Below are 11,785 nucleotides of genomic sequence, written 5' to 3' on the forward strand. Positions count from 1 at the left end.
ATAAGTGTAAATCTATGGCTGATTCATATCAATGTATGACAAAACCCACTGAAATGTTGTGAAGTAATTAGCCTCCAACTAATAAAAAAATTTAAAAAAAAAAAAAAAAAAAAAAAAAAAAAGAATAAAGTAAAAAAAGAGAAAAAACCTGAGGATAGCCTCAGAGACCTCTGGGACAACTATCAAACGTGCCAACATTCAAATTATAGAGGTCCCAGAAGAAGAAGAGAAAAAGAAAGGGTATGAGAAATTTTTTTTTAGAGATTATAGTTGAAAATTTTCCCAACATGGAAAAGGAAATAGTCAATCAAGTCCAAGAGTTGCAAAGACTCCCATACAGGGTAAACCCAAGGATAAACACGCCAAGGCACATTCTAATCAAACTAAAGACTAAACACAAAGAAAGAATATTAAAAGCAGCAAGGGAGAAGCAACAAATAACATACAAGGGAAACCCCATAAGTTTAATGGCTGATCTTTCAGCAGAAACTCTGCAGGCCAGAAGGAAATGGTGGGATATATTTAAAGTTTTGAAAGGGAAAAATCTACAAGCAAGATTACTCTACTTAGCAAGGATCTCATTCAAAATTGATGGAGAAATAAAAAGCTTTTCAGACAAGCAGAAGTTAAAAGAATTCAATATCACCAAACTGGCTTTACAACAAATGTTAAAAGGACTTATATAGTCAAGAAATATAAGAAATATAGGAGAGGAAAAAAGATCTACAAAATCAACCTCAAACAATCAAGAAAATGGCAATAGGAACATATATACCAATAATTAATTTAAATGTAAATGGATTAAATGCTCCAACCAAAAGACACAGATGGGCTAAATGGATAAGACCCATATATATGCTATCTACAAGAAACCCACTTCAGACCTAAATACACATATAGATTGAAAGTGAAAGGATGGAAAAATATATTCCATATATTTCAGCAAAAGAAAATTGGAGTAGCAATCCTCATATCACACAAAATAGACCTTAAAATAAAGATTACAAGAGATAAGGATGGACACTACATAATGATCAAGGGATCAATCCAAGAGGAAGACATAACAATTGTAAATATATATACACCTAACATGGAAGCTCCTCAATACATAAGACAAACAGTAACAAACATAAAAGGAGAAATTGGCAGTAACACAATGATAGTAGCAGACTTTAACACTCCACTCACACCAATGGACAGACCACCAAAACAGAAAATTAATAAGGAAACACAAGTCTTAAATGATACATTAAATAACATGGATCTCATTGGTATCTCTAGGACATTCCATCAAAATGCAGAAGAATACACCTTCTTCTCAAGTGCACATGGAATATTCTCCAGGATAAACCACATCTTGGATCACAAATCAAGCCTCAGTAAATTTAAGAAAATAAAAAAATAGAAATCATATCAGGAATCTTCTCCAACCTCAATGCTATGGGACTAGATATCAATTACAAGGGAAAAAAAAATCACAAACACATAGAGATTAAACAACACGTTTCTAAGTAATCAACAGATTACTGAAGAAATCAAAAGGAAACAAAAACATTTCTAGAAACAAATGACAATGAAAACAGGACAACTCAAAACCTATGGGATGCAGCAAAAGCAGTTCTAAGAGGGAAGTTTATAGCAATACAATCCTACCTCAAGAAACAAGAAAAACATTGAGTAGACAACCTAACTTTACACCTAAAACAACTGGAAAAAGAAGAACAAAAAATCCCAAAACTAGCAGAAGGAAAGAAATCATGAAGATCCAAGCAGAAATAAATGAGAAAGAAATGAAAGAAATAATAATAAAGATTAATAAAACTAAAAGCTGGTTCTTTGAGAAGATAAAATTGACAAGCCTTTAGCCAGACTCATCAAGAAAAAAAGAGAGAAGAATCAAATCAACAAAATTAGGAATGTAAAAGGAAAGGTTACAACAGACAATACAGAAATACAAAGGATTATGAGACTATTATGAACAACTATATGACAATAAAATGGATAACCTGGAAGAAATGAACAGATTTGTAGAAAAGTTCAACCTACCAAGACTGAACCAGAAAGAAATAGAAATTATGAACAACCCAATTACAAGCACTGAAATGGAAGCTGAGATGAAAATCTCCCAAAAAACAAAAGCTCAGGACCAGATGACTTCACAGAAGAATTCTAGCAAGCATTTAGGGAAGAGCTAATGACTATCCTTCTAAAACTCTTTAAAAAATTTTCAGAGGAAGGAACCCTTCCAAGCTCATTCTATGAGGCTACCATCACCCTGATACCAAAACCAGACAAAGACAACACACAAAAAAGAAAACTACAGGCCAATATCACTGATGAATATAGATGTAAAAATCCTCAACAAAATTTTAGCAAACAGAATTCAACAACACAGCAGAAAGCTCATACACCATGATCAAGGGTGGTTCATTCCAGGAATGCAAGGACTCTTCAATCAATTTGATAAACCATACTAACAAATTGAAAGACAAAACCATGTGATCATCTCAATTGATGCAGAAAAAGCACCCGTTTATGATTAAAACTCTTCAAAAAACGGGCATAGAAGGAATCTACCTCAACATAGTAAAGAACATATATGATAAACCTACAGCAAACATTATTCTCAATGGTGAAAACCTGAAAACATTCCCCTTAAGATCAGGAACAAAACAAGGGTGTCCACTTTCACCACTATTATTCAACATAGTTCTGGCAGTTCTAGCTACAGCCACCAGAGAAGAAAAATAAATAAAAGGAATCCAGATTGGAAAGGAAGAAGTAAAACTCTCACTGTTTGCAGATGACATGATACTGTACATAAAATCCCTACAGATAGTATCAGACGATTACTAGAGCTAATCAGTGAATTTAGCAAAGTTGTAGGATATAAAATCAATACACAGAAATCAATTGCTTTTCTATATACTGACAATGAAAAATTAGAGAAATTAAGGTATCAATCCCATTCACCAATGCAACAAAAAAGTTCAGGATGGGGAACACATGTACACCCCTGGCTGATTCATGTGAATGTATGGAAAAACCACCACAATATTGTAAACTAATTAGCATCCAATTAAAATAAAATAAAATAATTTAGTATCTAGGAATAAACTTACCTAAGGAGGCAAAAGAGCTGTACACAGAAAATTATAAGACACTAATGAAAGACATCAATTTTAGTATATGTGCTGCCAAAGCAAGCACCAATGAAAGAAATCAAAGATGACATAAACAGATGGGGAAATATTCCATGTTCCTGGGTAGGAAGTATCAGTATTGTTAAAATGACTACATTACCAAATGCAACCTACAGATTCAATGTGATCACTATCAAATTACCAATGACATTTTTCACAGAACTAGGACAAAAATTTTCACAGTTCATATGGAAACACAAAAGACCCTGAATAGCTAAAGCTGTCTTGAGAAAGAAGAATGGAGCTGGAGGAATCAACCTTCCTGACTTCAGATTATACTACAAAGCTACAGTCATCAAGACAGTATGGTACTGGCACAAAAACAGAAACACAGACCAATGAAACAAGATAGAAAGCCCAGAAATAAACCCATGCACCTATGGGTACCTTATTTTTGACAAAGGAGGCAAGAATAAACAACGGGGCAAAGACAGCCTCTTCAATAAATGGTGCTGGGAAAGCTGGACAGCTACATGTGAAAGAATGAAATTAGAACACTTCCTGACACAATACAGAAAGATAAGCTCATAGTGGACTAAAGGCCTAAATATAAGACCAGAAACTATAAAACTATTAGAGGAAAACATAGGCAGAACACTCGATGACATAAATCAAATCAAGATTTCTATGACCCACCTTCTAGAGTAATGGAAATAAAAACAAAAGCAAGCAGGTGGGACCTGATTGAACTTAAAAACTTTTGCACAGCAAAGGAAACCATAAGCAAGGTGAAACAGCAACCCTCAGAATTGGGAGAAAATAATAGCAAGTGAAACAACTGACAAAGGATTAATTTCCAAAATATACAAGCAGCTCCTACAACTCAATGCCAGAAAAACAAACGACCCAATCAAAAAGTGGGAGAGACTTAGACATTTCTCCAAAGAAGACATACAGATGGCTAACAAACACATGAAAAGATGCTCAACATCGCTCATTATTAGAGAAATGCAAATCAAAAGTACAATCAGATATCATGTCATACCAGTCAGAATGGCCATCATCAGAAAGTCTACAAACAATAAATGCTGGAGAGGGTGTGGATAAAAGGGAACGCTCTTGCTCTGTTGGTGGGGATGTAAATTGATATAGCCATGTTGGAAGAAGGTATGGAGATTCCTTAAAAGACTAGAAGTAAAACCACCATATGACCCAGCCACCACCCACTCCTAGGTATATACCCTGAGGAAACAAAAATTGAAAAAGACACATGTATCCCATTGTTCACTGCAGCACTATTTACAATAGCTAGAACATGGAAGCAACCTAGATGTCCATAGACAGGTGAATGGATAAAGAAGTCATGGTACATATACACAATGGAATATTACTCAGCCATAAAAAGGAACACTCTTGAATCAGTTTTGATGAGGTGGATGAACCTAGAACCTATTATACAGAGTGAAGTGCATCAAAAAGAGAAAGATATATATTTGTATTCTAACGCATATATATATAGAATCTAGAAAAATGGTATTGAAGAATTTATTTACAGGGCAGCAGTGGAGAAACAGACATAGAGAATAGACTTATGGACATGGGGAGAGGGGAGGAGAGCGTGAAATGTATGGAAAGAGTAACATGGACGCTTACATTACCATATGTGAAAGAGATGACCAATGGGAGTTTGCTGTATGGCTCAGGAAACTCAAACAGGGGCTCTGTATCAATCTAGATGGGTGGTATGTGGTGGTAGATGGGAGGGAGTTTCAAAAGGTAGGGTATATATGTATCAGTTCAGTTCAGTTCAGTCGCTCAGTCGTGTCCAACTCTTTGTGACCCCATGAATCGCAGCATGCCAGGCCTCCCTGTCCATCATCAATTCCCGGAGCCTACTCAAACTCATGCCCATCGAGTCGGTGATGCCATCCAGCCATCTCATCCTCTGTCATCCCCTTCTCCTCCTGCCCCCACCCCCCGCCCCCAGCATCAAGGTCTTTTCCAATGAGTCAACTCTTCGCATGAGGTGGCCAAAGATATTTATATTACTGTGTGTATATTAAGTTCAAAAACAAGCAACCCTGATCTTTCCTGTTGAATGTCAGAATACTACTTCTCTAGAGAGGGGCAGGGATTGTGAAGGTGCATAACGAATGCTTCTGGCGTCTATATTGTAGTTTTGATTTGACTTCTCTGATTAAAGAAATGTGCTTAATTATGGAAAATTCATTGAGTTTTACACTTTGGTAACTTTCTTCTATATACTTTAGTAAATGTAAAATATGTATTTTATAGAGTTGTTGCCAATGTTTATACGAGATACCCCTCAGGACTCCCAATGTTGCTGAATAAAATTTGAGAGTATGATTGGGAAAAACTCCAAGTATCTGCTACTGTGAATGTTAATTCATTGTACACACTGAATCGGATAGCCTGGGAACATAATTTTCATGAGTTCAAAATAAATCTTTTTTTTTTTAACATTTAATCAATTTATTATTTATCATATCTATTTCTGCCTGTGTATATGTAATGTATTTCCCCCCACCATATCAAATGCTCAGAAATTTGGAGTAATGCCATAATAGCATTTCCTGATCTACCAGTCTAAAATTTCTATCAAACTATTTTTAACTAATAATTAAATTTAGGATAATCATATTTTTAGATAACATAGGAAGACTCATAATAATCACGACTCCTTTCCTAAGTCTTTGAATGTGCTTAGAAATTCAGTCCAAAGTTGTGCCAGGATTTTCATTTATTTCCTTAACTTCTCATCCTGTTTTGTTTGTTTGTTTTTATAAAATTCAGCAACTTGACAAACCCACAGTTTTGGTATATGGATGTTTTGGTCCCAACTCCAGTTTTCTGATGTCAACTCTAACCTCAATTATTACTTGAGAATCTTCAATCACATTCTAATAATTACAACTATAAAAAATTACTCTGAGATTTAACTCACTTGCTCTGGAAACTTGAATTCACCTAAAGCTACCAAATCACTTCTTATTCTTTCCTTGACTTTTAAACCATTAATCATTTATTTATTCTTCTTTATCCAATTACAAGAGTCTCTTCAGAGATTGAGAGTATAAAAGTAGGCCAAGTTGAAAGACTATTGCTTACTCTGGTATTTATTAACATGGCACCATCTATTCTTAATCACAGACTTTTCTCTTTTATATATTCTTCTTATTCTATTTGAAATTTAAATATTTGAAAATTAACTTTGGCATATTTATAAGCTCAAATTTATTCCAGTTTTGTCTTTATGACAACTTTTTACCATTTTATGTTATCTTTTTGTGTTTTTGTAAATGTTGCTTTTATTTCTAAAATATCTCTAGCTGATCATAAAATTGTATGTGAGAGGTAATATTGCTTATAGAAAGGGAAGAGCTTTTTCAAGAGCAAGAAGGATAGTTGTGAAACTCAACTTTGACACTCCCTGACCTTGATTCGATCCCTTAATTTATGTGAGAATCAATTAGATTATTTATAAGTGGCAAAAAATAATACATACTTCAGGATCATTTAATTTAACAAATTTACATGTACCCTAAACCATTGTATACTATATATGCTAATATAACTTATAATATATATAATAATGTATGCTTTTATAAGAATTGTTAATACACTTAATCTCAACTTAGTATAAATATTGTCACCTACTTTTCCCCTTTCAACTCTTACATTGGTAATTACTTATTTTCTCTTTCACAGATCATTCATTCTGAAATACTTTGAAATATCTTTGACTAATATCTGTAATTTAGTCCTTTACCCTCAGCTTTCCCTTCTGAGATTTCTATGAACTCTGAGATGCCATGCTCATTTTCTTCCTGGGTGCCTGTCACTTCTGCTTCACTGGGTGGTTCTTCTTGAGTAGTCAGAATTAACTGCAGTATTTCTCCGCATGGCCTCTTTAGCTTCCTGAGAGCCAAAATGTCAAAAAAAAAAAAAAAAAAGAAAGTTCAGGATTTGTAAATTTTTCTTTTAGCAGAGAATCTACCAACAGTAATCTGGATAAGTCTCCAACTGCCACGTTCTACTGTAGTCTGAGCATAAGATATATCTGTCCCCTACCATGAGAACATCTTTCATAGCTGATGACTTACTGTGTTAGTGGCCTAGAATATACTTCCAACAGTGTGGCTTTTCATGTTCTCTCCTTTCATACTATCCAAATCCTCTCCTCTAAGAAAAATCTCATGTTGTTGAATTTGAATTTTTATTTACACATTTATATTCTTAATTAATCTCTCTATTTCTGTTAAACTTGTTTCTTTTCAATATTCTAGGACTACCGATAAGTACCACTTAATTTAAACTCAGGAGGCTGAATTTTCTTCCTTTTGCTAAGAAGTTTAGAAGTATGAATTTTTATTTCCAGTTACTTTATAACTCACACTCACATCTGTGAACACAGTTGAGTCAAAATGATCTCTCTCTGTACCTCCCCCCCCCCCCCAACTACTGGTCATACCAATATTTGTTTTTACTTGATTATTCCTCCTCCCCTATGTTATTCCCACTTTACAGTTAAATCTCAAACAGTCTTTTGTTTGTTTTTCCTTCAAATTTTAAATTCTTGCTGATTTTTTAAAGTTGACTTTCTGCCAAACATTCTTTTAATCTTTGTAAATTGCTCTCTACCCCTCCCTACACCTCTTCCCCCCACCACGTTAAATGATGCTACAAAAATCCTTCTATGTACCAATTGCTTGTTTACTCCAAGTTCCTTCACTTTTTAAACAGTGGCCTTCAAAATGAAACGCAAAATATTTACCCACACTCTAATTTTTTATATATAACTCTGAAGTTATAGAATAGCACTTTAAAGTTTAATCAGTGTATCACAAATCTCATGAGATGCTTCAGTCAAGAAATTTTCTATAGTTACAGAAACCTGAGAAAAGCTGAACAGACTTGTATGCTCAAAACAAAAGTGCAATTATCTTTCAGTCAATACAAAAATAATGAACCACCTAACACCAACAAAATATTGTATGTCAATTATATTTTAAAAAATGTTTTTGTTTAACCCAGCATTTCCAAATTGGAAATCTCTTCATCATAGAATACTTAGTAAGATGCAAAGAAGAATGTTTTATTCATTATAATAATAGATAAAATTTAATGACTGCTTACTATATGTTGCAAATCATCCTAATGAAAAGATATATAGTCAACAAATTTGGAAAACTCTGAAGTGGTCACAGTACTGGAAAAGGTCAGTTTTCATTCCAATCCCAAAGAAAGGCAATGCCAAAGAATGTTCAAATTACTGCACAATTGCACTCATCTCACACATTAGCAAAGTAATGTTCAAAATTCTCCAAACTAGGCTTCAACAGTAAGTGAATTGAGAAGATCCAGATGTTCAAGCTGGATTTAGGAAAGATAGAGGAACCAGAGATCAAATTTCCAATATCTGCAGGGTCATAGAAAAAGCAAAGAATTCCAGAAAACAATCTACTTCTCCTTCATTGACTACACCAAAGCCTTTGACTGTGCGGATCACAACAAACTGTGGAAAATTCTTAAAGAGATGGGAATACCAGACTGCCTTACCTGTCTCATGAGAAATCTGTATGCAGGTCAAGAAGCAACAGTTAGAACTGGACATGGAACAATAGACTGGTTCCAAATTGGGAAAGGAGTACATCAAAGCTGTATATTGTCACCCTGCTTATTTAACTTATATGCAGGGTACATCTTGTGAAATGCCAGGTTGAATGAAGCAAAAGCTGGAATCAAGATTGTCAGGAGAAATATCAATAACTTCAGATATGCAGCTGATACCACCCTTACAGTAGAAAGCAAAGAGGAAATAAAGAGCCTCTTGATGCAAGTGAAAGAGGAGAGTGAAAAAGCTGACTTAAAACTCAACATTCAGAAAACTAAGATCATGGCATCTGTTTCCATCACTTCATGCCAAATAGATGGGGAAAACAATGGAAACAGTGATAGACTTTATTTTCTTGGGCTCCAAAATCACGGCAGATTTGGATGGTAACTGCAGCCGTGAAATTAAAAGATGCTTGCTCCTTGGAAGAAAAGCTATGACTAACCTAGACAGCATATTAAAAAGCAGAGACATTACTTTATTGACAAAGGTCTATGTAGACAAAGCAATGGTTTTTCCAGTAGTCATGTATGGATGTGACAGTTGGGCCACAAAGAAAGCTGAGCACCGAAGAATTGATGCTTTTGAACTGTGGTGTTGGAGAAGACTCTTGAGAGTCACTTGGACTGCAATAAGATCAAACAAGTCAATTCTAAAGGAAGATAGTCCTGAATATTTGTTAGAAGGACTGATGCTGAAACTGAAGCTCCAATTCTTTGGACACCTGATGCAAAGAACTGACTCATTTGAAAATACCTTGATGCTGGGAAAGATTGAAAGCAGGAGGAGAAGGGGATGACTGAGGATGAGATGGTTGAATGGCATCACCAACTCGATGGACATGAGTTTGAGCAAGTTCCGATAATTGGTGATGGACAGGGAAGCCTGGCGTCCTGTAGTCCGTGGGGTCACAAAGAGTCAGACATGACTGAGAGACTGAACTGAACTTATAGTCAACAAATATGTATTGAGTACTTAATATTTGCCAGCACTCTTCTTTCTTTCTTTTTTTTTTTAATTAGTTGGAGGCTAATTACTTCACAACATTTCAGTGGGTTTTGTCATACATTGATATGAATCAGCCATAGAGTTACACGTATTCCCCATCCCGATCCCCCCTCCCACCTCCCTCTCCACCCGACTCCCCTGGGTCCTCCCAGTGCACCAGGCCCGAGCACTTGTCTCATGCATCCCACCTGGGCTGGTGATCTGTTTCACTATAGATAATATACATGCTGTTCTTTTGAAACATCCCACCCTCACCTTCTCCCACAGAGTTCAAAAGTCTGTTCTGTACTTCTGTGTCACTTTTTCTGTTTTGCATATAGGGTTATCATTACTATCTTTCTAAGTTCCATATATATGTGTTAGTATGCTGTAATGTTCTTTATCTTTCTGGCTTACTTCACTCTGTATAATGGGCTCCAGTTTCATCCATCTCATTAGGACTGATTCAAATGAATTCTTTTTAACGGCTGAGTAATATTCCATAGTGTATATGTACCACAGCTTCCTTATCCATTCATCTGCTAATGGGCATCTAGGTTGCTTCCATGTCCTGGCTATTATAAACAGTGCTGCAATGAACATTGGGGTGCACATGTCTCTTTCAGATCTGGTTTCCTCAGTGTGTATGCCCAGAAGTGGGATTGCTGGGTCATATGGCAGTTCTATTTCCAGTTTTTTTTTTTTTTTAATTTTTTTATTAGTTGGAGGCTAATTGCTTCACAACATTTCAGTGGGTTTTGTCATACATTGATATGAATCAGCCATAGATTTACACTTATTCCCCATCCCGATCCCCCCTCCCATCTCCCTCTCCACCCGATTCCTCTGGGTCTTCCCAGTGCACCAGGCCGGAGCACTTGTCTCATGCATCCCACCTGGGCTGGTGATCTGTTTCACCATAGATAGTATACATGCTGTTCTTTTGAAACATCCCACCCTCACCTTCTCCCACAGAGTTCAAAAGTCTGTTCTATATTTCTGTGTCTCTTTTTCTGTTTTGCATATAGGGTTATCGTTACCATCTTTCTAAATTCCATATATATGTGTTAGTATGCTGTAATGTTCTTTATCTTTCTGGCTTACTTCACTCTGTATAAGGGGTTCCAGTTTCATCCATCTCATTAGGACTGGTTCAAATGAATTCTTTTTGACGGCTGAGTAAAATTCCATGGTGTATATGTACCACAGCTTCCTTATCCATTCATCTGCTGATGGGCATCTAGGTTGCTTCCATGTCCTGGCTATTATAAACAGTGCTGCGATGAACATTGGGGTGCATGTGTCTCTTTCAGATCTGGTTTCCTCAGTGTGTATGCCTAGAAGTGGTATTGCTGGGTCATATGGCAGTTCTATTTCCAGTTTTTTAAGGAATCTCCACACTGTTTTCCATAGTGGCTGTACTAGTTTGCATTCCCACCAACAGTGTAAGAGGGTTCCCTTTTCTCCACAGCCTCTCCAGCATTTATTGCTTGTAGACTTTTGGATAGCAGCCATCCTGACTGGTGTGTAATGGTACCTCATTGTGGTTTTGATTTGCATTTCCCTGATAATGAGTGATGTTGAGCATCTTTTCATGTGTTTGTTAGCCATCTGTATGTCTTCTTTGGAGAAATGTCTGTTTAGTTCTTTGGCCCATTTTTTGATTGGGTCATTTATTTTTCTGAAATTGAGCTTCAGGAGTTGCTTGTATATTTTTGAGATTAATCCTTTGTCTGTTTCTTCATTTGCTATTATTTTCTCCCAATCTGACGGCTGTCTTTTCACCTTACTTATAGTTTCCTTTGTAGGCCAGCACTCTTCTTGTCACTGAGAATAGTGGAAACAAATTAAATTTTATTCTATCATTATAGTATGGAAAAGAGACAATAAGTTAGAAAATACAGTAAATTAGTAATAAATAATAAGGAGGAAAAATTTCACAAGAGCAGAATTTATAGTAGTTAATGATTAGTAGGGCAGCTAGACAGAGAAAAACTCACCTAATCATGAACTACTGAGT

Source organism: Cervus elaphus, chromosome 27 (genome assembly GCF_910594005.1).
Source record: "Cervus elaphus chromosome 27, mCerEla1.1, whole genome shotgun sequence".
In the NCBI taxonomy this organism is placed as follows: Eukaryota; Metazoa; Chordata; class Mammalia; order Artiodactyla; family Cervidae; genus Cervus; species Cervus elaphus.